This window comes from Trachemys scripta, chromosome 2 (assembly GCF_013100865.1).
Source record: "Trachemys scripta elegans isolate TJP31775 chromosome 2, CAS_Tse_1.0, whole genome shotgun sequence".
Lineage (NCBI taxonomy): Eukaryota > Metazoa > Chordata > Testudines > Emydidae > Trachemys > Trachemys scripta.
In genome coordinates this window covers 11,777,680-11,800,958 of record NC_048299.1, presented here as the reverse complement: position 1 = coordinate 11,800,958, position 23,279 = coordinate 11,777,680, and the positions used below count along the sequence as shown (strand labels likewise).

The window sequence follows — 23,279 nt, the reverse complement described above, 5'->3', positions numbered from 1 at the left end:
GGTCAGTGGGGGAGGATTTGCGGCAGGCGTGGGTTTGAAGGAAGGATTTGCAGGACGACCGAGCTATTTGGCCCAAGAGAAACTGTTCCTAGTGTGGGGGGTTTGGCATGAGCGATAGTCCTTGCAAGCCAGTAGAGCTGGGAAATATGGCATGGGTTTTTCCCTCTCCACCCAGTTATAGTTGAGTGGATTGCAGCACAGAATCACTGTAGAATCATGCGTTGTGCCATGTTAGGACATACAAGTTGATGTTGCAGGAGAGTTTATTTTGCTAGCACCAAACTTCAGACAGACTGGGCTGGACTGAGAGATGACGTGTAAGGGGCTAGAAGTTCATGCCAATACGTAGGCGTGAGTCTGAGGAAATCTAAATTAGTGTATCATGTAAATAGAATAAGGTGTATATCTCAACAGCGAGATAAACCTCTGAATTTGTCCCACCGTCACTGAGTTTTCTGATGACGTCCTCTTCCTCTTTGTGTTTTACGAAGGATTGTTATCTGGTGTTATTTTTGCACGGAGACCTAACTTTAGTTCATTGCGAGTCAGAGATTGCCTGCAGGAGGAATTTTGCCTGAGTAAGGACAGAAAGCCAAATGCTCCCTTCCCCTTTTGCAAGTGCAGAGCAGAGGATGTGGTTGAGGATTGTGGAGTTGTGCAGTCATAGAAGGAAGCAGGGTCCTGGAAGCAGTGTAGAGGAACAAGACCTGGCCTCCAGCAGAGTTCCTAGGGTCTGTGCAGATTTTGGGTGATCCAAGGGGTTTTTCTGGGTGAAACCACCTGCCTGTTCCACGGAGGACAAGGGGTAACATCCTTGGATGGTATGAATGGGTGGTAACTTGGGGAGTTTCCAGTCCCCTATGCACAGGTTGCCACAGCTCTAGGCGGGAGCTTAGTTTAGGCAAAGAGAAGTATAGAACTGATGCCTGAGAATGCAGAAATCTTCTTAAGTTCTGCAAGAGTTGAACTCCTCTGCCGCTTTGCAGATGTTTAGCTGTATTCATGAGGAATTTAGGACTGCGACGCTGTGTTATCCAAACCCCGGAGTTTTATACTGGTTTCAGATCTTCCATGAGACGTTTGCAGAATCGAAATTCATCTGCACAGTCTATTGCATTGACAGGGCTTTGATCGCTTCTAAAAGAACCTCTGTTGGTGCCAGAATGCATGGTTGGGTGGGCCAGTCTGTTTAGTTGTGGATTTAAAGGCTCTTTTATATGTTACGTCTCTAAAATGGTTTCAGTGCCTTTAGTTTTTTCCATGTGACTTAGTTTCCCATTAGAAACCCACAGCCCCACTGTGTAAACATGCTAATAGGAGGGGTTGGGGTTTTTTTTCTTTGAGGCAGTGAGAGGAGGTGCATCCTCCTATACGGATACAGACTGGAACCTGGACTGAAGGGACTGCCAACAGGGCGAGTGGGGCTGTTTTGCTAGTAGCCACTAGATTAGGTTAAAGCTTAAGGAATGTGCTGCCTCCTCCATCCTGTCCAAAGTGCTCATGTTGTCTGCTGATGACTGGCATTATTGTACTGTTCGACAGGCTTGAAATAACTCCTGAATCTACACCCCAAAGCTTGCCTCCTCCCCCGCCCCTCCAAGGCAATGAGGTATGGAGGGTTATTGTACCTATCTGGCCCTCCCCAGGACTCTGCATGCTGACGCTGGGGACACTAGAGAAAAGACAGACTCACCCCTCCTATGCCGGTTAGCAGGATTCAGGGACCAGGAGGAAAGGGTTAAGGGCGTTGAGTTCCAGCTGACTTGCCCCTCCACCCATGACACACCCCAGGCTCTTAACCCTTTCCTGCCCAGTGCTTGAAACCTGCTTGAAACCCCAGAGAGGGGAGGGGTTTGAAAGCCACTCTTTTCCAGTGGCTTCAGCACCCTCTTGCCCCCTCAATCCAGGGGGGTTTCAGTGGGACCAGGATTTGGCTGTAATGTTGTCGAGCCTCGGTCTAAGTATCTCAGTTTTTTATATATATATATATAAAAATTTTTTGCCCTACCTCCCAGATACCTATTAAATTACAAACTTAGAACAAAAAAATGTACAGAATGTCTGCTGTGTACCACACAGATGAAAAAATCATTTATATAAAGATGAAGAGGGAATATATGGAATTCAGCTTGGTTATTTTTGATTTCTCTTTGAGACCTCAAACACTATTCAGGCTTCCCAGAAAACTATATATGGCCCACTAATCCTGAGTCTAGCAGTGTATGGATTTACCATGAACCTCTGCTTTTTTTTGTTTGTTTAAAGCAACACAAGATGAAATGACTAATCCTGCTGTCTTTGTGAATCCCTTCAGGAAAGTATCAGAGGAATAATATGGCTTGCAGCTGTAAGGCCCGAGTTACCCGTTGTGGCAGAGCAGTTAGTTGTTGGCTATAGGACTTCACACCTGCTGCGCAGCAGTGCTTGCCAGCCGAGCTTGTTTCTCTTTTGTTGCAATCATCTGTATTGAACAAGTGTCGGTTTTCAGAGCTCGCCACATGACTTAAGTGCTGCCTAAAAAAAAGTAAGATGGCGGAAAACTCTGTGTTCCTGCCGCCCACCCCCGCAATACTTGACAGATGTGGAGCCTGCACCTAATATTACATACTGTAAAGAAATAGGGCTGGTGAGCCAATGGGATTGTCAGACTGGCTGACCTTTACTAGAGGAAGTATAAGGAGTGGGAGTTGGGATGCCTGGGTTCTGTTCTATTGTGTGCCATTTAGTGACTGCATGATTTGGGGCAAGTCTTACTTCTGTGGCTTAGTTTCCCTCTCTTTAAAATGGTAATGGTGATACTTAGCACAGGGGGTGCTGTGAGGCTCAGTTAGTTAAAGTTGCAAAGCGCTCTGAGATCCTTGGATGAAAGCCCCCATAGGAGTGCAAAATATTCTCAGTCCTATAGAGTAAAATCTGTTCTATTTGTGGTCTGATACGGTGCCCATGAATGTGGAATCAGTGTGCCTTCTAGTGATGCCTAAAGCACTGTGCCTAACAATTGTCCTGTGTGGTTCAGTCTCCATTCCTTTCCCTAGAAGGGGAAAGAAGAGTCCTCTTCTGTTTGGGAGGGAAGTTGTCTGTGTTTGTTTAGGGTGGTTGTTTTTTAATCTTAGGCCTTGGCTACACTGGCAATTCACAGCGCTGCACTTGCTGCGCTCAGGGGTGTGAAAAAACACCCCCACCCGAGCGCAGCGCTGTAAAGCGCCAGCGTAATCAGCGCCTGCAGTGCTGCACGCCGCGGCGGCGCTGTGAATCCGCAAGTGTGGCCAAGGCCTCAGCCTGCTCCTATGGGTCTCTTGGAGTCTAACATTGCGATTGGACAATGGTGTGATTTTAATAAGGATCAACCACCAAATCACTGTGACCCAACTCTGATCTTTAATAATAATAATACAAGGACTTTAACCATTTAAGACCTTTTAAATAGGTACCCAGGCCTGCTTCTGTTGGAGTCAGTGACAAATTGCTCATTGCAGAAGTGCAGTCACACTAGAGATTGGAGGGGCAGGGAGGTTGGCAGGAGTGCAAATGCTTGAGCTTTGTAACAGCAATATGAGACATTTGCCGGATAGTGAGCAGTTGGTGGGGGACGTATGCTCCCCACTCCTCATTAGCTGCATCTATGGCTCACTGATTTCAATGGGAGTAGGATTGGACCCCAGGAATGCAGCATGCAAATAGTCACATTTTATTGTAAGATTAGCCGAGCTGTGTCTGGTTTCACACTCCTGTCATTCAGTGAGTCCCTTTCCTGGGGGAATACAGACGGTCCTCATCTGTACACACAGCTTGTTACTCTAAGGCAGGGGTAGGCAACCTAGGGCACGTGTGCCGAAGCCGGCACGTGAGCTGATTTTCAGTGGCACTCACACTGCTAGGGTCCTGGCCACGTGTCCGGGGGGCTCTGCATTTTAATTTAATTTTAAATGCAGCTTCTTAAACATTTTAAAAACCTTGTTTACTTTATATACAACAATAGTTTAGTTATAGATTATAGACTTATAGAAAGAGACCTTCTAAAAACGTTAAAATGTATTACTGGCACGCGAAACCTTAAATTAGAGTGAATAAATGAAGACTTGGCACACCACTTCTGAAAGGTTGCTGACCCCTGCTCTAAGGGCCAGCTGGGTGAACAGCTCCTTGTGCAAGGAGTCCCATTGAAGTCAACGGGAGTACTGGTGTGAAGAATTGCCCCGCAGTTGAAGGAAGGGCTTCACCAGCTGGCCTTAAAACTTCCCACTGCTACTCCCACTGGCTCACCTTCCCCAGCAGCAGTGGTGGCAGGATCACAGATGTACACATGGTGCTGGTGGCGGCTGGCGTTTTCTAAGAAAGCTGGACGACATGGTACCAGGAGCCCAGTGTACAGCAGTGTTACTGCTGTGGTGCCACTAAAACAGAGACTACAACGGTGGGAAAACTTGGGGCAAAAACCAGTCTGACCTTCTCGTCCAATTCTTACTTGGGCAAATCGCCCTGGAGAAGTCCAGACGGAGCGAGGATTCCACACTGGGGCTGTCGTAGTTAGAATGAGGAGAGTTGAATTAAAGCCTCCCCTTTCTACATGCTGTGGACTGGGAGATGATTAGAGGTAGGCCAAGGAGGAGAAGCAGTGGCAGTGAGGAAGGAGGGTGGAGCTGAGCTGGGAGTTTGGCTCAGAGCCTGGGGAGCTGCGTAGGGCAAAGTCCAACTGGTAGTGTGTGCAGTGGCTAGCGAAGAAGTAGCCCCACCCTTTCCAGGATTGGGCCCATATGGTACTAAGCAGGCATGACACCCAGTAATGAGTGCGTGCAGGATCAGGCCCTAAGAAGGAATGGACAAATCTACCCAGCCCCAGGAAGGGATTGGAGGCCAAGTGATTCTGTTCAGGGGCACGCAGCCTGGAGTGTTTTATAGCTATTGGGGCATGGAAGTTGTACATTAAAATAAGGAAAGAGGGGAGGTGTCCATGGACTAGGTTTTTAGCTAGTGGTGTGACATTTTGCCAGTTGTTAGGAAAGGGGCATCTTATGATGCTGGACCTAACTGCTCTGGGAAAGGGGTGAGTGTTTTGACAAGTCGTCTTACAAAACCTCACAGGAACCCAGCACTGACGAAACATGCTAGCCTGATGGCTGCAGGGAGGGACGGCTCTGGAGTATCCAGAGACCAATAGGTCTGGGATGGGTAGCGCTGTGCAAGCTGTCCCCCCAAACTGATCCTTAACCCTGCCTTGGAGGGAGCTGCCACACCCAAGCCTTTGTACTTGGACCCTTGCTAGCACGCGTAACTACTAGTTAGTCCCAGCTGGGTTGGTCTGTTGGGGCCACTAGTTCACTGGGAGATTTGTTGAGACCTACCAGACTCCTCATAGTACATGTAAGCCGCTGAACAGTGAGTTGTTTTGATATTGCTGTTTGTGTTGCACTACCCTGGCACTGTGTAAGCGTGGCACTTGGCACACCATGGGTCAGCTACTCGGGTGGTGTAAATCAGTATAGCTCCTTTGATTTACACCAGGACTTACACTGAGGATCTGACTCCAGACAGATTCCTTGCCCTAAGCAGCTTACAATGGAAGTTAAGACTAGAACAACCCTGGGAGATAATGCAGAGATGTGACTGTCCTGACTTTCCGAGGTGCTACCTCTCCACTTACCGCCCCCCCCCTCCGGTCCCCCCATACACCCACTTGGCCTCTGAGTACACTGTAGGGGGCTAGTTTTTGATCTGTTAAAGTCCAATGAATTGGGGCTTGGTTACCTCCAAGACCATCTCTCTCCTCCTGTGATCAGCAGAGGTGCTTGAGCGAACAGCCTTGTTTCAAAGAAACGAGGTTGCTTGCTAGCAGAGAGTTTTTGATTCTGGAACTTGTCCTGATAACCTTTAGGGCATGCTACAAAGGCTTATTTTTCACCCCCGCCCCCCACAGCCTCTCTGCAGGGGGTGAGCTGAATGATATGGGTTGGCCAAATTGGAGATAGTGCCAATAAGCCCTCAAATGTGGGACTGTGTCACTCTCTGAGTGGTTTGTGTGGGCTGCTCAGATTGAGCACAAGCCATAGATGAGATACAGAGTCCTTGGGGAAAGGCCCATTGTATAAATAAATGCACAGATAAATAGTTGACATTGTACATGACCCAGATTCTGTCTTTGCATTTGCATGGTTCCCATGGACTTGCTGAATGTGCCCATCCCTTTCTGTTTTATTTTGTACGGGTTCCTATACCATGTTCATCAGTTTTCAGAGTAGCAGGTGTGTTAGTCTGTATCCGCAAAAAGAACAGGAGTACTTGCGGCACCTTAGAGACTAACAAATTTATTTGAGCATAAGCTTTCGTGGGCTACAGCCTACTTCATCGGATGCATGTAGTGGAAAATACAGTAGGAAGATTATATATATATATATATGTACACGTACAGAGAACATGAAACAATGGGTGTTACTATACACACTATAAGGAGAGTGATCAGTTAAGGTGAGCTTTTATCAGCAGGAGAGAAAAAAAACTGTTTGTAGTGGTAATGAAAATGGCCCATTTCCAGCAATTGACAAGGAGATAGAAACTGTGTGTTTGGGGGGGGGGGGGGGGGACACCAACCAGCTCTCCAACACCGCATTCCACAAGCCATTACCCTTTGATCTCACTGAGGGTTACCTAAAGAAACTACACCATCTACTCAAGAAACTGCCTGAAAAAGCATAAGAGCAAATCTGCACAGACACACCCCTAGAACCCCGAGCAGGGGTATTCTGTTTGCTACCCAAGATCCATAAACCTGGAAATCCTGGACGCCCCATCATCTCAGGCATTGGCACCCTGACAGCGGGATTGTCTGGCTATGTAGACTCCCTCCTCAGGTCCTACGCTACCAGCACTCCTAGCTATCTTCGAGACACCACTGACTTCCTGAGGAAACTACAGTCCATCAGTGATCTTCCTGAAAACACCATCCTAGCCACTATGGATGTAGAAGCCCTCTACACCAACATTCCACACAAAGATGGACTACAAGCTGCCAGGAGCAGTATACCCGATAATGTCACAGCTAACCTGGTGGCTGAATTTTGTAACTTTGTCCTCACCCATAACTATTTCACATTTGGGGACAATTCATACCTTCAAGTCAGTGGCACTGCTGTGGGTACCTGCATGGCCCCACAGTATGCCAACCTTTTTATGGCTGACTTAGAACAACGCTTCCTCAGCTCTCGTCCCCTAACGCCCCTACTCTATTTGCGATACATTGATGACATCTTCATCATCTGGACCCATGGAAAAGAAGCCCTTGAGGAATTCTATCATGATTTCAACAATTTCCACCCCACCATCATCCTGTCTGGACCAGTCCACACAAGAGATCCACTTCCTGGACACTACAGTACTAATAAACGATGGTCACATAAACACCACCCTATACCGGAAACCTACTGACCACTATACTTGCCTACATGCCTCCAGCTTTCATCCAGACCACACCACTCGATGCATTGTCTACAGCCAAGCTCTATGATACATTCGCATTTACTCCAACCCCTCAGACAGAGATAAACACCTACAAGATCTCTATCAAGCATTCTTACAACTACAGTACCCACCTGCTGAAGTGAAAAAAACAGATTGACAGAGCCAGACGAGTACCCAGAAGTCACCTACTACAGGACAGGCCCAACAAAGAAAGTAACAACGCCACTAGCCATCACCTTCAGCCCCCAACTAAAACCTCTCCAGCGCATCATCAAGGATCTACAACCTATCCTGAAGGACAATCCCTCACTCTCACAGATCTTGGGAGACAGACCTGTCCTCGCTTACAGACAGACCCCAAACCTGAAGCAAATACTCACCAGCCACCACACAACAAAAACACTAACCCAGGAACCTATCCTTGCAACAAAGCCCGTTGGCAACTCTGTCCACATATCTATTCAGGGGACACCATCATAGGACCTAATCACATCAGCCACACTATCAGAGGCTTGTTCACCTGCACATCAATGTGATATATGCCATCATGTGCCAGCAATGCCCCTCTGCCATGTACATTGGCCAAACTGGACAGTCTCTATGCCAAAGAATAAATGGACACAAATCAGACATCAAGAATTATAACATTTAAAAACCAGTTGGAGAACCCTTCAATCTCCCTGGCCACTTGATTACAGACCTAAAAGTCGCAATATTACAACAAAAAAACTTCAAAAACAGACTCCAACGAGAGACTGCTGAATTGGAATTAATTTGCAAATTGGATACCATTAAATTAGGCTTGAACAAAGACTGGGAGTGGATGGGCCATTACAAAAAGTAAAACTATTTCTCCATGCTTATTTCCCCCCCCTCCTCCCCCCCACCCAATAGTTCGTCATATCTCCTTGTCAATTGCTGGAAATGGGCCATTTTCATTACCACTACAAACAGGTTTTTTTTTTTTCTCTCCTGCTGATAAAAGCTCACCTTAACTGATTACTCTCTTTATAGTGTGTATCGTAACACCCATTGTTTCATGTTTTGTGTGTGTGTGTGTATATATATATATATACACACACAAATATATATATAAATAAAATCATCTTCCTACTGTATTTTCCACTACATGCTCCGATGAAGTAGGCTGTAGACCACGAAAGCTTATGCTCAAATAAATGTTAGTCTCTAAGGTGCCACAAGTACTCCTGTTCTTCATGTTCATCAGTGTATATTTGAGTGCCTTCCAGCCATGCATCCCATGTTTGTTCTCTCCCCCACTGTCCATGGGGAGAAGTGTGTGCAGAGGTGTGTCTTATTTTTCAGATTTTAAATCTGTTTGCCGGGGGGGAATGCAGTCTCCTAGCCAACCAGAGATGGTAGGGAGCATTGCCTACACTTTTGTGGGAGCCCAGGCCCAACACACATGCCTCCAAAGGCAGCGTCTGTGGCCAACTTTCCGGAGAGCTCAGCAGTGGGGACTGGCAGAAGCCCACCCTTCTAGGTCTTGCTCAGTGGCCTAAATTGTGTCACTGAACATCCCCTCATCCTCACCACCCCTTTTTGGCCAGATTCAGGTGTGTCGTTGGCAGGCTATGAAGGAGTCCTCTTCTGCAGTCTCTCTCATTCAGAGATGGGGTGAGGGAAGACTTCATGCAAAGACAGACTGACACTTGAGGGGTGCAGGCAAACTGTCTGCGTATCGCTACTGTTTATCTCTAGTTCGAGTCTGAGAAGCATCAGTAGATGAAATCTAGTTCTTTCCAAGCCCACGCTGTGGGAAGCTTATGTCCATTTGCCGCAACATTGCGGGGCTTGAAAAATGTACTCGATCCTTGCTAGTCAGAAGAATAAATCTGCTAGCCGGGGACTGAATAAAAATAGTGTGAATGGGGGGGCCACCGGTGAGGTTCCTAGGTACTGCCCTGTTGAGAGGCCTGTTTCGCCACCGGCAGCTGATGAGAAGGTGCTGAGATTCGTACAAGGCTGATGCCTCTGGTCTCTGCTTTTGAATCAGGCTCAGGTTAATACGTGTCTGGTAATGTGGAGCCATACTCCGGCTTGTGGAATAGGATACGGCATTGTCTCTCTCTTTCCTTCTCCTCCGCTCCATCCTTAACCTCCCCTCCGTTGCTTCCCTGCCTCCCCTCTCAGCTGTTGCGGAGGGTGATGTTTGGATCTGGACTGGGTTTGGACTTGGGTTTTGTGCTCAGCTTTGAGGGCAAATGAAGGCTAGTGTTCAGGTCTGGTGATTTGGGCGAGGCTTGAATCAGCACCAGGAAATGACACTGCTCCCTGTTTGGGATCTGTCGTGGATCCAAACTGATGGGGCAGGAATGGATCTGGAATTCCAGGGTATTTGGGCTGAAATTCGGTTTTTGTTTCTAAACAGATGGCCCCATCTGCTTTTTTCAAAATAAAATGTAGAGAATCCATCTGTGTGTCTGTGTGTGAGAAAGGTCAGTTGCTTACCTGGCATTACCAAAGCAAGGAGATGTTGCTTCCCGTGACTCATGAAATGCCCTGTAGGCTCTCCAAAGAATGGGTGAGCTCATTATTTTGGCTGGGACTTGGCATCTGGTTTCCTTAGCAATCTTTGGCGGGGAGGAGGGACGGCTTGTAGGAAGGATGGGGCTGCAGGAAGGGATTTCCAAACTTGTTTCTTCGCATGAGTGGTGTGAAATCTTGGACTTGGCTAGAGTGAAACACAGAAGGTTTTGTGCATCACTAACTTTATGGAAAGGCTTGTAGATATCCCTTTCATTTTCTTAGGGCTTGTCTACACTTAAAATACTACAGCAGCGCCCATGTAGTGCTTCAGTGTAGACACTACCTATGCTGACAGGGAAAGATTCTCCCGTTGGCATAGGTAATCTGCCTCCCCAAGAGGTGGTAGTTAGGTTGAGGGAAGATCTCTTCCATCCACCTCGTGCAGACTATGCAGGGGGTTAGGTGAAAAATCCGCACCCCAGAGGGCGATAGCTCTACCAATGTAAATTCCTAGTGTTAGACCAGTGTGTCTTATTTATTCACGCTGTGTCTTACGGGGGGTGGGGGGTACTAGATAACATGATGGAACTGGATCCCATGTGTTCCAAACAGTTGTTGATCTAGGCAATTAACTGAAGAAAAGTAGAGAAGCAATTTTATTTATTTATTTAGCAAATCTACCGATCATAGATCATGCGGAAACAGCAAATAGAATCACAACAGCATGGATTGTAATAAAATGTTTGCTGAAATATGAGATGGCTGGTTTTAGCAGATTGTAAGAAGAAGCTGCATCAACACAGTGTATGGGAGACTAGCAAAAGGATTAAGTTTCTTTTCTGCAGTGTTGGGTCAGTACGTTTCTCAGTTCCTTCTCTGTGGGTATATAAGGCCTGATTGTCTTTAGTATAAACCAAAAGCGACACCACTGCCGTCAAGCAAATTAAACTGGAGTAAGACTAGTGGGAGAGGAGAATCAGGGCTATAATAGTCACATGATATTCTGGATCGTGAAGAGTCCAAAAATTCTTTATGAACCCTACAAACAGGATTCTCTTCAGCGTAATGCAGCTACCTCTGGAGTGGAAGATCAGCTGGTTAACAGAGCCTAGCAACGCATCTTAGAACTGGAAGAGAGGCTAAAATAGGGAAAGAACAAGTTAAAAATTACTTAAACAAGTTAGATATTTTCGTCGCCAGGACCTGATGAAATACATCCTAGAATACTCAAGGAGCTGACTGAAGAGATATCTGAGCCATTAGTGATTATCTTTGAAAAGTTGTGGAAGATGGGAGAGATACCAGAGGGCTGGAAAAGCACAAATATAGTGCCCACGTATAAAAAGGGAAATAAGGACAACACGGGGTATTACAGACCAGTTATCTTAACTTCAGTACCTGGAAAGATAATGGAGCAAATAATTAAACAATCAGTTTGTAAACATCTAGAAGATAATAACGTAAGTAACAGTCAGCATAGATTTCTCAAAAACAAATCATGTCAAACCAACCTAATAGCTTTCTTTGACAGGGTACCCAGCTTTATGGGTGTTGGGGGGTGGGGGGGAGCGGTAGATGTGGTATATCTTGACTTTAATAAGGCTTTTGATACTGGTTCACATGACCCTCTCATAAACAAACTGGGGAAATACAACCTAGATGGAGCTACTATAAGGTGGGTGCATAAGTGGTTGAAAAACTGTTTCCCAAAGAATAGTTATCAGTGGTTCACAGCCAGCTGGAAGGGCATATTGAGCAGGGATCAGTTCTGGGTCTGGTTCTGTTCAATATCTTCATCAATGATTTAGATAATGGCATAGAGAGTACACTGATAAAGTTTGCAGATGATACCAAGCCGGGAGGGGTTACAAGTGCTTTGGAGGATAGGATTAAAACTCAAAGTAATCTGAAGAAAACAGGATGAAATTCAATAACGACAAATGCAAAGTACTCCATTTAGGAAGGAACAATCAGTTAAGACAAAATGGGAAATGGCTGTCTAGGAAGGAGTGCTGCAGAAAGGTATTGGGGGGTCATAGTGGAATATAAACTAAATATGAGTCGAGTTTAACACCACCGGGGAGAAAAAAAAAAAGGCAAGCCTAATTCTTGGATGTATTAGCAGGAGTGTTGTAAGCATAGGCGCCAACTCCATGGGTGCTCCAGGGCTGGAGCACCCATGGAAAAAAATTGTGGGTGCTAAGCACCCACCAGCAGCCCCCCTATTAGTGCCGCCACCCCCAGTGCCTCATGCCCGCCGGCAGCCCCACCGATCAGCGTCTCCCCCTCTCTCCCACTGGCTGCAGATCAGCTGTTCCGCGGTGTGCAGGAGGCACTGTGGGGGAAGGGGAGAGGGCGGGAAGCGGGGATGGAAAGAGGTAGGGCGGAGGTGGGGGTTTGGGGGAAGGGGTGGGGGCAGGGGCTGAAGTGGAGACGGGGTGGGGGGTGCACTCCCTGCACATTAGAAAGTCGGCGCCTATGGTTGTAAGCAAGACACGAGAAGTACTTCTTCCATTCTACTATGTGCTGATTAGGTCTCAACTGGAGTACTGTGTCCAATTCTGGGCGCCACATTTCAGGAAAGATGTGGACAAATTGGAGAAAGTCCAGAAAAAAGCAACAAAAATGATTAAAAGTCTAGAAAACATGATATATGAGGGAAGATTGAAAAAACTGGGTTTGTTTAGTCTGGAGAAGAGAAGACTGAGCAGGGACATAAGTTTTCAAGTACATAAAAGGTTGTTACGAGGAGGGAGAAACCGTATTCTCCTTAACCTCAGAGGACAGGACAAGAAGCAATGAGCTTAAATTGCAGCAAGGAAGGTTTAGGTTGGACATTAGGAAAAAACTTGCTAACTATCAGGGTGGTTAAGCACTGGAATAAATTACCTAGGGAGGTTGTGGAATCTCCATCACTGGAGATTTTAAAGAGCGGTTTAGACAGAAGCCTGCCAGGGATGGTCTAGGTAATATTTAGTCGTGCTGGGGAGTGGATTAGATGACCTCTCAAGGTCCCTTCCAGTCCTATAATTCTATGATTATCTAGGATTATGAAGGTGCAGTTCTAGGTAGGTAGAGGGCAGTTGGGATGTATCCAGAATATTGGCTTTAGCGCTCCTGTCTCTTGCTGGAGACTGAAAAGTGGTGGCAGCATTTAAACCATGCTTGAGGTAGGGCTTGTAAAGATCCATGTATGTAGCAACACTAGCTGGCATCAAACGCTTAATTGGCGTTGATGGAAATCTTCTTCTGTGCATGTATTCTACTAGCCCTTTGTCTGTGACTAAACATCCCAGGTATGACTGGTAGAAACATGCCCAATGTGTCTGGTTCTCCACTGAGTACAGGAGATCCTTTGTGGAACAGCAGCAACGCAGCGCGGTGACTGGCCAACCAGCAGGCAAGGAGTTAACTGTGAGCAATGTTACTGAACAGGTTTATATTTACTTCCTTGTGATCCTAAAGATGAGATAATTTCGAAATCCGACATCATTTGCCAGTAAAGAATGAGGCTTCCTTTTCATGCTTATGTGCATATCCTGCAAGACAGGAACAGCTGACTTATCTCAGCCTAGGCAGTGAATGGAAAGCAAAACTTTTATACTTTAAGAACTGGCAGGGCCAGATTCTTAGCTGGTGTGAATTGGTGTAATTCATTGAAGACACTGGTACTATATTCACTTACATCAGCTGGATCTGGGCCTGAAGATGTTGCCTTAAAATACACTGCTCAAAAAGAACACTTAAGAACATAAAGCTGTCTTTTTAAATCCCCCAGATTGCTTTTTAAGCTGAGGTTTTTCTTGGCTGCTCCCAAATAAATACATAATTTTGAAAAATACCAGGATCTCGGTGACTTACAAATCCTTTTGAATTAAGCCACGCAATAACCTAGTGAAGGAAAGAAGCAAAATCTTGTTTGGCTGTTGTTCATTTGTATTGCAGTAGGACCTACCAGCCCTAGCCACGATCAAGACCCCATTGTGCTAGGTGCAGCACAAACAGAGTACAGAAAGAGGGTCCCTGCCCCAAGGAATTTACAATCCAACTGTTCTTGTGTTCTTCCAATCCTGGGAATATTTTCACCAGTTAGAAGCACTTTAAGTGCTTTATTTGTGCTCTGAGCACCCAAGCTGGCTTGCTTCTTGAAAGTTGTGGAGTCTGATGTCACATACACTGGTGTAAATATAGAGTAACCCCGATGAAGTCAGAGTTACAGTTGCATGGTGCGCTGCAGCCCTCTTGCTTCACCCATGTGACTAACCGTTGGGCTAGACCCTGAGCTGTGGCTGAGGAGAAAGAGGTGTATAGGGTTGCAAAAGTGGCTTCAAGCCACCTGTGTGCTCACCCAATTCAGTGTAGTACAGCCCCGGTGCCCAAATCCCTTTTATTCTGTTCTGGCTCTTACTAGGTTGTAAAGAGCATATATCTGAGTGCTTCATGCCAGCAGCCTCTGGCCCCAAAGGACCATCCTGGCAGCCCGAGATCAAGTTTTCTCCCTTTTTTAAACAAAGGTTTTAATACTTAAACTTGAGTGAGGATAGAAAGAGATTTGATGTCTTATAACAGGAGTCAAAGTATTTTTTTACATGGTTGAAGCAAGGTTTGTTTTATTCTTTTAGTAGTAAAAATTCTATTTTTTTTTTTTTAATAATATGCCAATGGTTTGGGTTTTTTTTTTTTAGTAGCTTGGGGGAATCTGTGTCTCTTATGGGATCTAAGGCTTTTGCAGGTGGGAGCGAGATAAAAGCGCAAGAAATAATGCGGGAGCAGGTGGGAGTGGGATTAAAAAAACAGTCAAGTGCAGAGCTCTAGTCAAGTCCTGCGATGGGCAGATAAGCCAGTGCTTTGCACTGGTAGTGCAACACAGAGCTGCTCTAATCCAGCCCATTGGGTTTCATTCAGTTGCACCTACATTGAAACCAATATGCCTGATTCTCTGCTGCCCAGCATCTTGCAAAGTTAGTTATTTATACCTGGACCAAGTAGGTGCAGCCCACTTATCTAATCAGAAGGATAATGTTTTACACCCACTGTACCTAGATGTGAATGACCTACTCGAAGGGCAGGGGAAATGGAGAATCAAGGCTGTGGAACTTAAAAAGAGCCAGGAAATAAATACAATTTCCCATGTTAATGGCACTCGCAGGTAATTTGGTTTGAGGCAAAGTTCTCTGTTTTTAGAGCCTTAAAAAACCTACTGGAAAGTACATAATAATTAAAACAGAACATCCCAACTCCTGCAAACCTTACTCAAATGAGTAGTTTGTACTAGGGTGGCTACTTATATGAGCAAAGTTTAAAGGATCAGGGCCTTTTAAGCATAAAAAAATACACGAAGCAATGGCCAGTCCCATTCTAGATATGCATTGTACTGAATTGAGTAGGCTTGGTGTCTGTGTATCCATTGCTGGACTGACTCAGAAATACTCAACTGTGTGCTGTAGATGATCTGTGGCTAGCAACTAAAGCAGATTCTTAAGGGATTAAGTCCTATGCTTTTTGATGCTGTTCTATTGCTGCTGCCGCTGTGAAGTTGTGAGTGGCCGTGGCTTGCAGCAGAGTAACAATAGTGAAGACCACAGATACTTTGTCTTATTCATTCAGTTTAATCCATTTATATGTGTCATGCAGGCTGAGAAGGACACATGGGGTCTCCCTGCTTGCCGATTAGAGAGGACCATGTCTCTCTCACTAAGTCCAGTTCTGCTCGGCAATCCTACTCCTCTTTCTAGCAATGTATCTCCCTATTGTACCATTCCCGATCCTGCATTCCTTGCACGCTCAGAACTCCCACTGACTTCAGCGGGAATGAAGGTTGTACACGCTTTAGCATGTGGCTTCTTTAACATTCTGGGAATAAACTAATTTTGATGAAGTAGGTGGCTTTAAAAAATAGAAAGCCTTTCAGTAGTGAAGGGTCAGCTAAAGCCAACTAGCCATGTGCGTGGCTGGCCAGATTCCATTTGCTGTGATCTATGATGATGGTATATGAAGGCTCTCGAAGGACATGGTGGAAAGGTGCTAGTGGAAAAGCTGTTGGTATGATGAATGGCTCAGTTCTGGAATTTGAACTGTCAACTTCAAAACTATCAACACTACTTCATTGATTCCTTTGCTTACAATGCTGAACCACTGTAGGGCCTCTTGTTTTAATTTCTCATCCTTTCTGACTTTACCAAAAAAATAAATTGTAATTCCACAGTCTGAGCTGGCTCCAGCGAGGTGCCGAAAACCCTCCCTTCCCCCGGACATCAGTGATGCCTGAGTGTGCTCAGCGCCATGCAGGACTGAACTCACTAACATTTTACAAAAAGGGGCTGATTCAGGAAAGAACTTGGGTGTATGCCGAACTCCCACACTAGGACTTATGTGCATGCCTAAACTTAAGCACTTGCTTATGTGCATTCCTGCATCAGGATTGTCCACTGGGTTTTGCGCTAGTGTAGCTCCATTAGTTTCATTGGAGAAACACCTAGCTTCCACCAGAGTAAGTGAGATTACTACCTATATTGCAGGCAAGGCTTTTAAGCTCGAGTTTAATCAGTGCCATAAGCAAGCTATAGTTGTATCTGATTGTTCAACCACTGACCGTGTGTGCCCACACCGGTGATGCAAATGGGTCTTTCAGTTGGTTCAGCATTGCATGCACTTCGAGGCACAGTTTAATCTTGTCCATGTCTGTTCTATAACTTCCTGGAACCTTGAAAATAATATTGAATAATGCTTAGAACTGTACATCGTCAAAGCACAGTACAAAGAGTAACTGACCAATTCTCACCTCTCTCTAAGAAGTGACCTAGTTTTTCAGAGGTGTGAAGTACCTGCTGCTCCCATTGACTTCACTAATAGGACTTGTTGGTGCTATTCAGCGCCTCTTAAAATCAAGGACTCTTTCCATCGATTACCATGGGCTTTGGATCAAGGTCTTACTGAGGTCTCTGAACATGTCTGACTCTCTAGCAGCTTGACAACATGCTAAGATCCTGTGTAGTAAATGCCAAGGAGTGAGCCGGGGAGACCTCACCCGCCTGCAAGGGGGACGGGACCTATTAACCCCCCCCACCCTGCAGGGCTTCTTTCCCCTGAATCCCACCCCGTGAGGGTCGCCCCATCATCATCGCCCAACCCACCTACTTGTGCCCATGGCTATTTGTACCCCATGTGTGGATGATTGACCCTCACCGATTATCAGCTATGTCTTGATCTTGCCCACCCCCCCATTGGGGACACTATAGTCCGTATGTATTATGTGTGCTGCCAACCCCAACATAACAACAACCCCCCATACTCTGTATGTTCTCCCCCCAATGATTGACAACTGACTCCTTGAATCGTTTGTACTGTCTTTATTTTTTAAATATTCTGTGAATGATGCACTTCTAGGGCATATGCAAACACAAAACTCCATGTCTCTTGTCCTTGGAAAAGGTCTGTGAAGTGTTTTGATGGGTTTCCCTCCCTCCCGGCCCACCCGATTTCTGAGCTCAGTTCAGCTATGTCGACATTAGCGTCCCAGAGAAGCATTCAGCATGTAGCCAGCACATTGCACGGCTTCCTGTGTTTGTGTGGGCAGCCTGCCAGAAAGCAAGGGCATTCTCTCCTGGCACTGGAGCTGTCGCTGGTGTTGCGGAAGAAAATGGAAATCTTGGTGCCATTCATCCCTGGGGTTAGTGAGACACTTTCCGGAGTGTCTTGATTATTTAATACCCTTTGTTTGCTGCCAGAGCTTTAAATCAAGCCCTCGGAGTGTAGTTTCCCCACCATATATCCTTGGTGTCTCAGTGCAAGACGCCAGTCCCTGGAAGGGAGCAGAAGTGATCTCCTTGGGTCCTCTTTGTCTGCTGAAGGAAATGGCTCTCCTTCCTCCCCGAATCATATTGTCCCCAAGTACTTAGCCAGCAAATAGGGAGAGGGAACATTCTGAGTGGTTAAAGCACAGGACTGGGAGCCGGGTGATCGCTAGAGGATGACTGGATTTGTAGTTAAGGCTGTGGTTTGGGATATTTAGCTGTGGGATATAAATGGCTCCCATGACTGTAGTATCTGAGCACCTCCCACTCTTAAATATATTGATCCTCACCGCACCCTTATGAGGCAGGGCAGTGCTGTTATCACCATTATATAGGTGAGGACCTGAGGCACAGAGTGGTCAAGTGTCTTGCCTAAATCACACGGGAAGTCTGTGGCAGAACGGGGAGTTGAACCTAGGTCTCCTGAGTCTGCTAACCACAGGACCATCCTTCCTTTACAGGAGAGCTTGGTTCTGTTCCGCACCTCGAGTGCACTGTCCTCGGGCAAACCGTTTTTAATCTACCCTGTTCCTAAATTGCCTGGCCTTAGAATGGAGATAATAATACTCCTTCCATCACAGGGCTTTTGTGAGAATAAATTCATTGAGGCTGATGTGGTGCTTAGATACTACCTCAGTAGATCTGCTACCCCAGAGAAGTGTGGTCAGTAGACTGGGGCTCAGTTTTCATTCGTGGCTGTGCTATGGATTCCCTGTCTGACTTCGGGCAAGTCCCTTAATCCCGCTGGACATCAGTGTCCCCCATCATTAAAGTGGGGCTAACAATCCTTGCGCCCTTTTAGCAGAACACAGAGAGATCTGGATGAAATGTGCTATGTATTATCTGTGTTCTGTTCCTGGCATTGCCACGGATTGCCTAGATGGCCTCGCGTGAGTCACAGGCCGTCGTTTTCAAAAGCAGCTCACGATTTTGGGTGCCTGAATTTTTCGCATGCTCTGCTTGAGACTCCCTTGGTCAAAATGCCGAGCGTTTACAACTCTTGCTGAAGTTAGTGGGAGCTGTGGGGCTGAGTGCCTCTGACAAGCAGTCCCTAGGGATTCTCCAGTCGGGCACTCAAAAATGGGTGCAACCCAAATGCCTACTCGCTTCTGGGCCTCTCCTTGTTTACCCATCTGTAAAATGGAGAGCACAATCTCCATAGGGATGTTAGAAGGCTTCTTTCATTCGTATTTGTAAAGCAAAGCATCTTGGGATGGATGGCAATAGACAGTGTGACGATTGCTAGACTAGGTTACCTGCCCTCCCTAGAGTTTCAAAACCTCTCAGTAGGTAAAGTTGCCATGGACACCGATAGTTCCCAATAGTGTCTAGAATGGTTGGGTGCTTGGTATGGCCACTTCTGTGACATGTGTTGCCTCCTTGGCCTGTAACCTTTCATTCTGATAGACCATTGGGGTATGTACAGTACTGGGTCAAAGCATGTTCTTTTCTCTTCGTAACTTGTAGTCCACGCTGTGTTAATGTACTGTACGTGTCTATTGGGTCGTGCTAGCGTGTTCCACAGTTCCACCCAGGCTTGTTGGTTAATCATGTATGGCATATTTTTGGTATGTTTCTTCATATACCAAAAGCAAACTGATACTTTGAGACTGAATGGTGTTAGTTTTAGGTCAAGAGGAGAACAAAAAATAGTCTTGATGAAAGAGCAGAATCTGTGTGTCTTCTATAGTAATCTGTGATGGGATGAGCACGCAGCCTAGTTGTCCATCTCAGCAGACAGCAGAATACTTAATAGCATTGCCAGGTGTCCTGTTTAACATCCGGTCGAAAAGCTACCATCTGGTAGCTCTGGTCAGCACTGCTGACTGGGCCGTTAAAAGTCTGGTTGGTGGGGGGCTGGCAGGCTCCCTACCCAGCTCCCTTGGGCTCACCGGAAATGGCAACACGTCCCTCGGCTCCTAGGCGCAGGGGCGGCCACACAGGGCTCTGTGCGCTGACTCCATGGTTCCCAGCCAATGGGAGCTGCGGCCAATGGGAGGTGCGGGAACGGTGCCTGCGGGTGGAGACAGAGTGCAGAACCGCATGGCCACGCCTCCGCCTAGGAGCCCAGGGACATGTTGCCACTTCCGGGGAGCTGCCCGAGGTGAGCGCTGTCAGGTGCCTGCATCCTGAATCCCCTGCCCCAGCTCAGAAACCCCCTCCCACACGAACCCCTTGACCCCCGCCTGGAGCCCCCTTCTGCACCCCAAATCCTTCATTCCTGGCCCCACCCCAGAGCCCACACACTCAGCCCAGAGCCCGTACCCCCTCCCATGAGCGACTGAGTGAGGGTGGAGGAGAGCGAGCAACAGAGGGAGGGGGGATGGAGTGACCAGGGGGTGGGGCCTCAGGGAAGGGGTGGGGCAGGGACCGGGACAAGGATGTTTGGTTTTGTGCAGTTAGAAGGTTGGCAACCCTAATGCTTAGAGATTTAAAGATGCAGAATGCAAGAACAGAGTCCTATGAGCAAAATACACCACATTTTTACCTTCAGCAGTTAACAAATGATTTTTCTCTCATTTACTTTAATGTAAATCTGGATTAACTCCGCTACAGTTGATATTGCAAACACGAGAAGAATCATGCCTGTCTTTTGGTAATGATCTATTGATCAGCATGTCTGTCATGAAGTGTTTTTCCTTGTTTTGCAAGAAAGAATTAAAAAAAAAAAAAAAACCTCACCCATCTGACTCATGGCAGTGTCTTTTTTAAAGTGTGCTGGACAAGACGCAGTCGCGAACAGTCTGACCTGTTTGACCTCCCCAGTCAATTAGAAAGGTACATGGTGATCAGCCCAATCTGAACAGACTAGGGAATTGGAACTGTAGCTCACTTAAAAAGGTTGCTGTTGTAAGATACAAAATGAGATGCCACCAAGAGGGACTATTGATCTAGGGGGAGGAGGGTGTTGATGAAGGACGACTGTGTTAAAAAAGGATGATGGCTGGCCTGAGAAATTGCTTGCAATATTTGAGCTTTTCCTCAGCGTGCTGTCAGCAAGATACGGAAGAAGGGAAGAGAAAGTGGGTCAGTTAACAAACGCACTGATCTTGTGAGATAGCAAACAACTTTCGGTATCTGATGTTAACTGAGAGCAACTACTGCTGTGGCCATATTGTTTCTTCAATTGCCAAGTGCCTCTTGTCTTTAATGAGGATTGACACCCCCAACTCTTCACCCCCAGCACACAAACAGGTTTCAGGGAGTCACCATCACCCCTCTTTTCCTTATGGTGAGATGGGGGTGGGGGAGCAGGTCTTGAACTTTTTGGACTCAAAACTCTTCTGTTGTAACATAGTCACTTATGGAAACGGCTGACACCCACTGACCTAAGTTATAAGCTCTTCAGGGCAGAGATAGTGTTTGTACATCATCTAGTACAATGGGGGCCCCGATCCGTGACACTGGGACTTCTAGGCGCTACTGAAGAAATAATAAGACCACTTTGGAATTTCAGCAAGTGCAAACTGCAGCTTTCCACACTCCTAGCAGAGTTCATCCCCCACAGCCATGTTACACCCGTGTTCTGGGTGTTCATGGAGCCTGATCCCATTCAGATCTATGGGAGTCTTTCCACGGATATCAGCAGGTATCAAATGAGGCTCATAAAGCCCCATATTGCATGGATCGCCATATCTTTTTTTCAGTCAGCCTTAGCCGGAAGTGCCTCCATTAAAATCAGTGGGGATGCTCTCAATTTCCACTGGTGTAGCTCACATCTGCACTGTGCCCCTTCTATGCCATCTACACAAATACTCATCTGAAGGCACAATCTGGCCCTATGTGAAAGCAAAAAAACCCAAACCAGAGCAGCATTTTTCATCGGCATTAGGCTTTCCCCCTGAGAAGAGACGTTCCCTTTCTGAGCCAATTACAAATCTTCCAGATACTCAACTGGTGTAAACAGACAACTCGGTTGATGTCAAAGGAGCTGTGCCAGGTTACACCTGAGGAACTGGTTCATTTATGCCTAGTCACTTTAATGCCTGATAGAAAGCAGCATTTAAAGTGTGCATAATTGATCTGCTTTTTAGAAGCAGCCTTTTTATGAGTCCCACTTAAGTGTATAATTTGTTCCGTTTGGTTGGCCATTCAGTGTAGCCCTTTCCATGTAACAAACTAAAGAACACGGAGAGCTAAACTGTATGTTATGGAAGGTATAATGCAAGCAGAAAGCCCAGCATGTGTCAGACCTGTGGCCTGAAACGTCACTTGCCTTAGTTTATTTGAACCTTTTTGTTTTCCATTAGCCTTGACCTGAGAGGTCCCTGGAATTTTTCAGTCCTGGTGAATCTAGAGACGGGTTCTGCCTTTTGGAAAAAGCAACAGAGAGTCCTGTGGCACCTTTAAGACTAACAGATGTATTGGAGCATAAGCTTTCGTGGGTGAATGCCCACTGCCTGAATGCCTGCATCCGACGAAGTGGGCATTCACCCACGAAAGCTTACGCTCCAATACATCTGTTAGTCTTAAAGGTGCCACAGGACTCTCTGTTGCTTTTTACAGATCCAGACTGACACGGCTACCCCTCTGATACCCGTTCTGCCTTTTGTTACGTGTGGCTCACATTTCCAGAAATTGCTGATCTCTCTGGAACAACAAGAGCTGTCTCATACACTAGTGTGTATATTACTAACTATTCCATCAAAGTTAATGGAGTTAACACTAGCATCAGAGGAAATTCAGACTGAACATAATTTATTGGAACAGTTTCTACTACTTCTCTTATAAATATGCACGCAGGTGGTGGATTTTAAATCATGTCCTTTTCCAAATCATTGGAAGGTGATATGATGTCCTTTTTTTTTTATTGTTGCCTGTTCAAGCTCTCACTTTATGCTCATAGTGTGAAGTAGTCAGCAGGGTGGTTTATGTATTGGGTTTCTCCATCTGAGTCACTGAAGCCATAGCTTTGATTCCTGGATGGGTTGCAACATTCTTTGGAGGTAGATGGAGTCCCATGCAGCTGCAATGTGTGTGTCATTTGAAACGCGTCATTTTTAAAACAAAGCATCAGTCCATCCGAAGTAGCACATTTGAAATTTTGTCGTGTGTACTTCTCTAGGGTGACCAGATGTCCCGATTTTATAGGGACAGTCCCGATTTTGGGGTCTTTTTCTTATATACACTATTACCCCCCCACCCCCTGTCCCGATTTTTCACAGTTGCTGTCTGGTCACCCTAGTACTTCCCTGTAGCTAAGAGTCTGCATGGTTAAATACAAGCAAGTAGGCTGCCCTGGTGCAAGCAGGCTGCATGTGTATTGCTTAGCAACCTGATCTGCGAGCCCAACTAAAGTGCTTTATCTTGTAACCCTGAGTCAGGCAAATAATTCTTACTTGTGTGAATCCCACAGAGGTCCGTGGGTTTGCTCATGAGAGGCTTGCAAGACTGGGCTCAGTTTGCATGCAAATGTTCAAAATGTTCAGTGCTGAAGAAAACACAGACCTACAACCCCCAAAGGCCGATAACTCCATGCTCAAAAATACAGGTGCATCATTTTGGGCTCACCCATCTGGAAGCTGCTTTGGAAAACATGAGCAG

General features: G+C 46.2%; 1 protein-coding gene across 4 annotated transcripts in view; it reads left to right on the top strand.

Moving 5' to 3' along the window:
* The window catches only part of LOC117871989 (mitogen-activated protein kinase kinase kinase 3-like), a 121,789-nt gene that overhangs the window by 6,542 nt on the left and 91,968 nt on the right, over positions 1–23,279 (top strand). The window contains exon 2 of one of the 4 annotated variants that reach the window (XM_034759910.1): positions 20,450–20,513. The exons of the other annotated variants lie outside the window; for them this stretch is intronic. The gene's annotated coding sequence lies outside the window, so the exon portion shown is untranslated. The remainder of the gene's footprint in view (positions 1–20,449; positions 20,514–23,279) is intronic. 4 annotated transcript variants of the gene reach the window in all.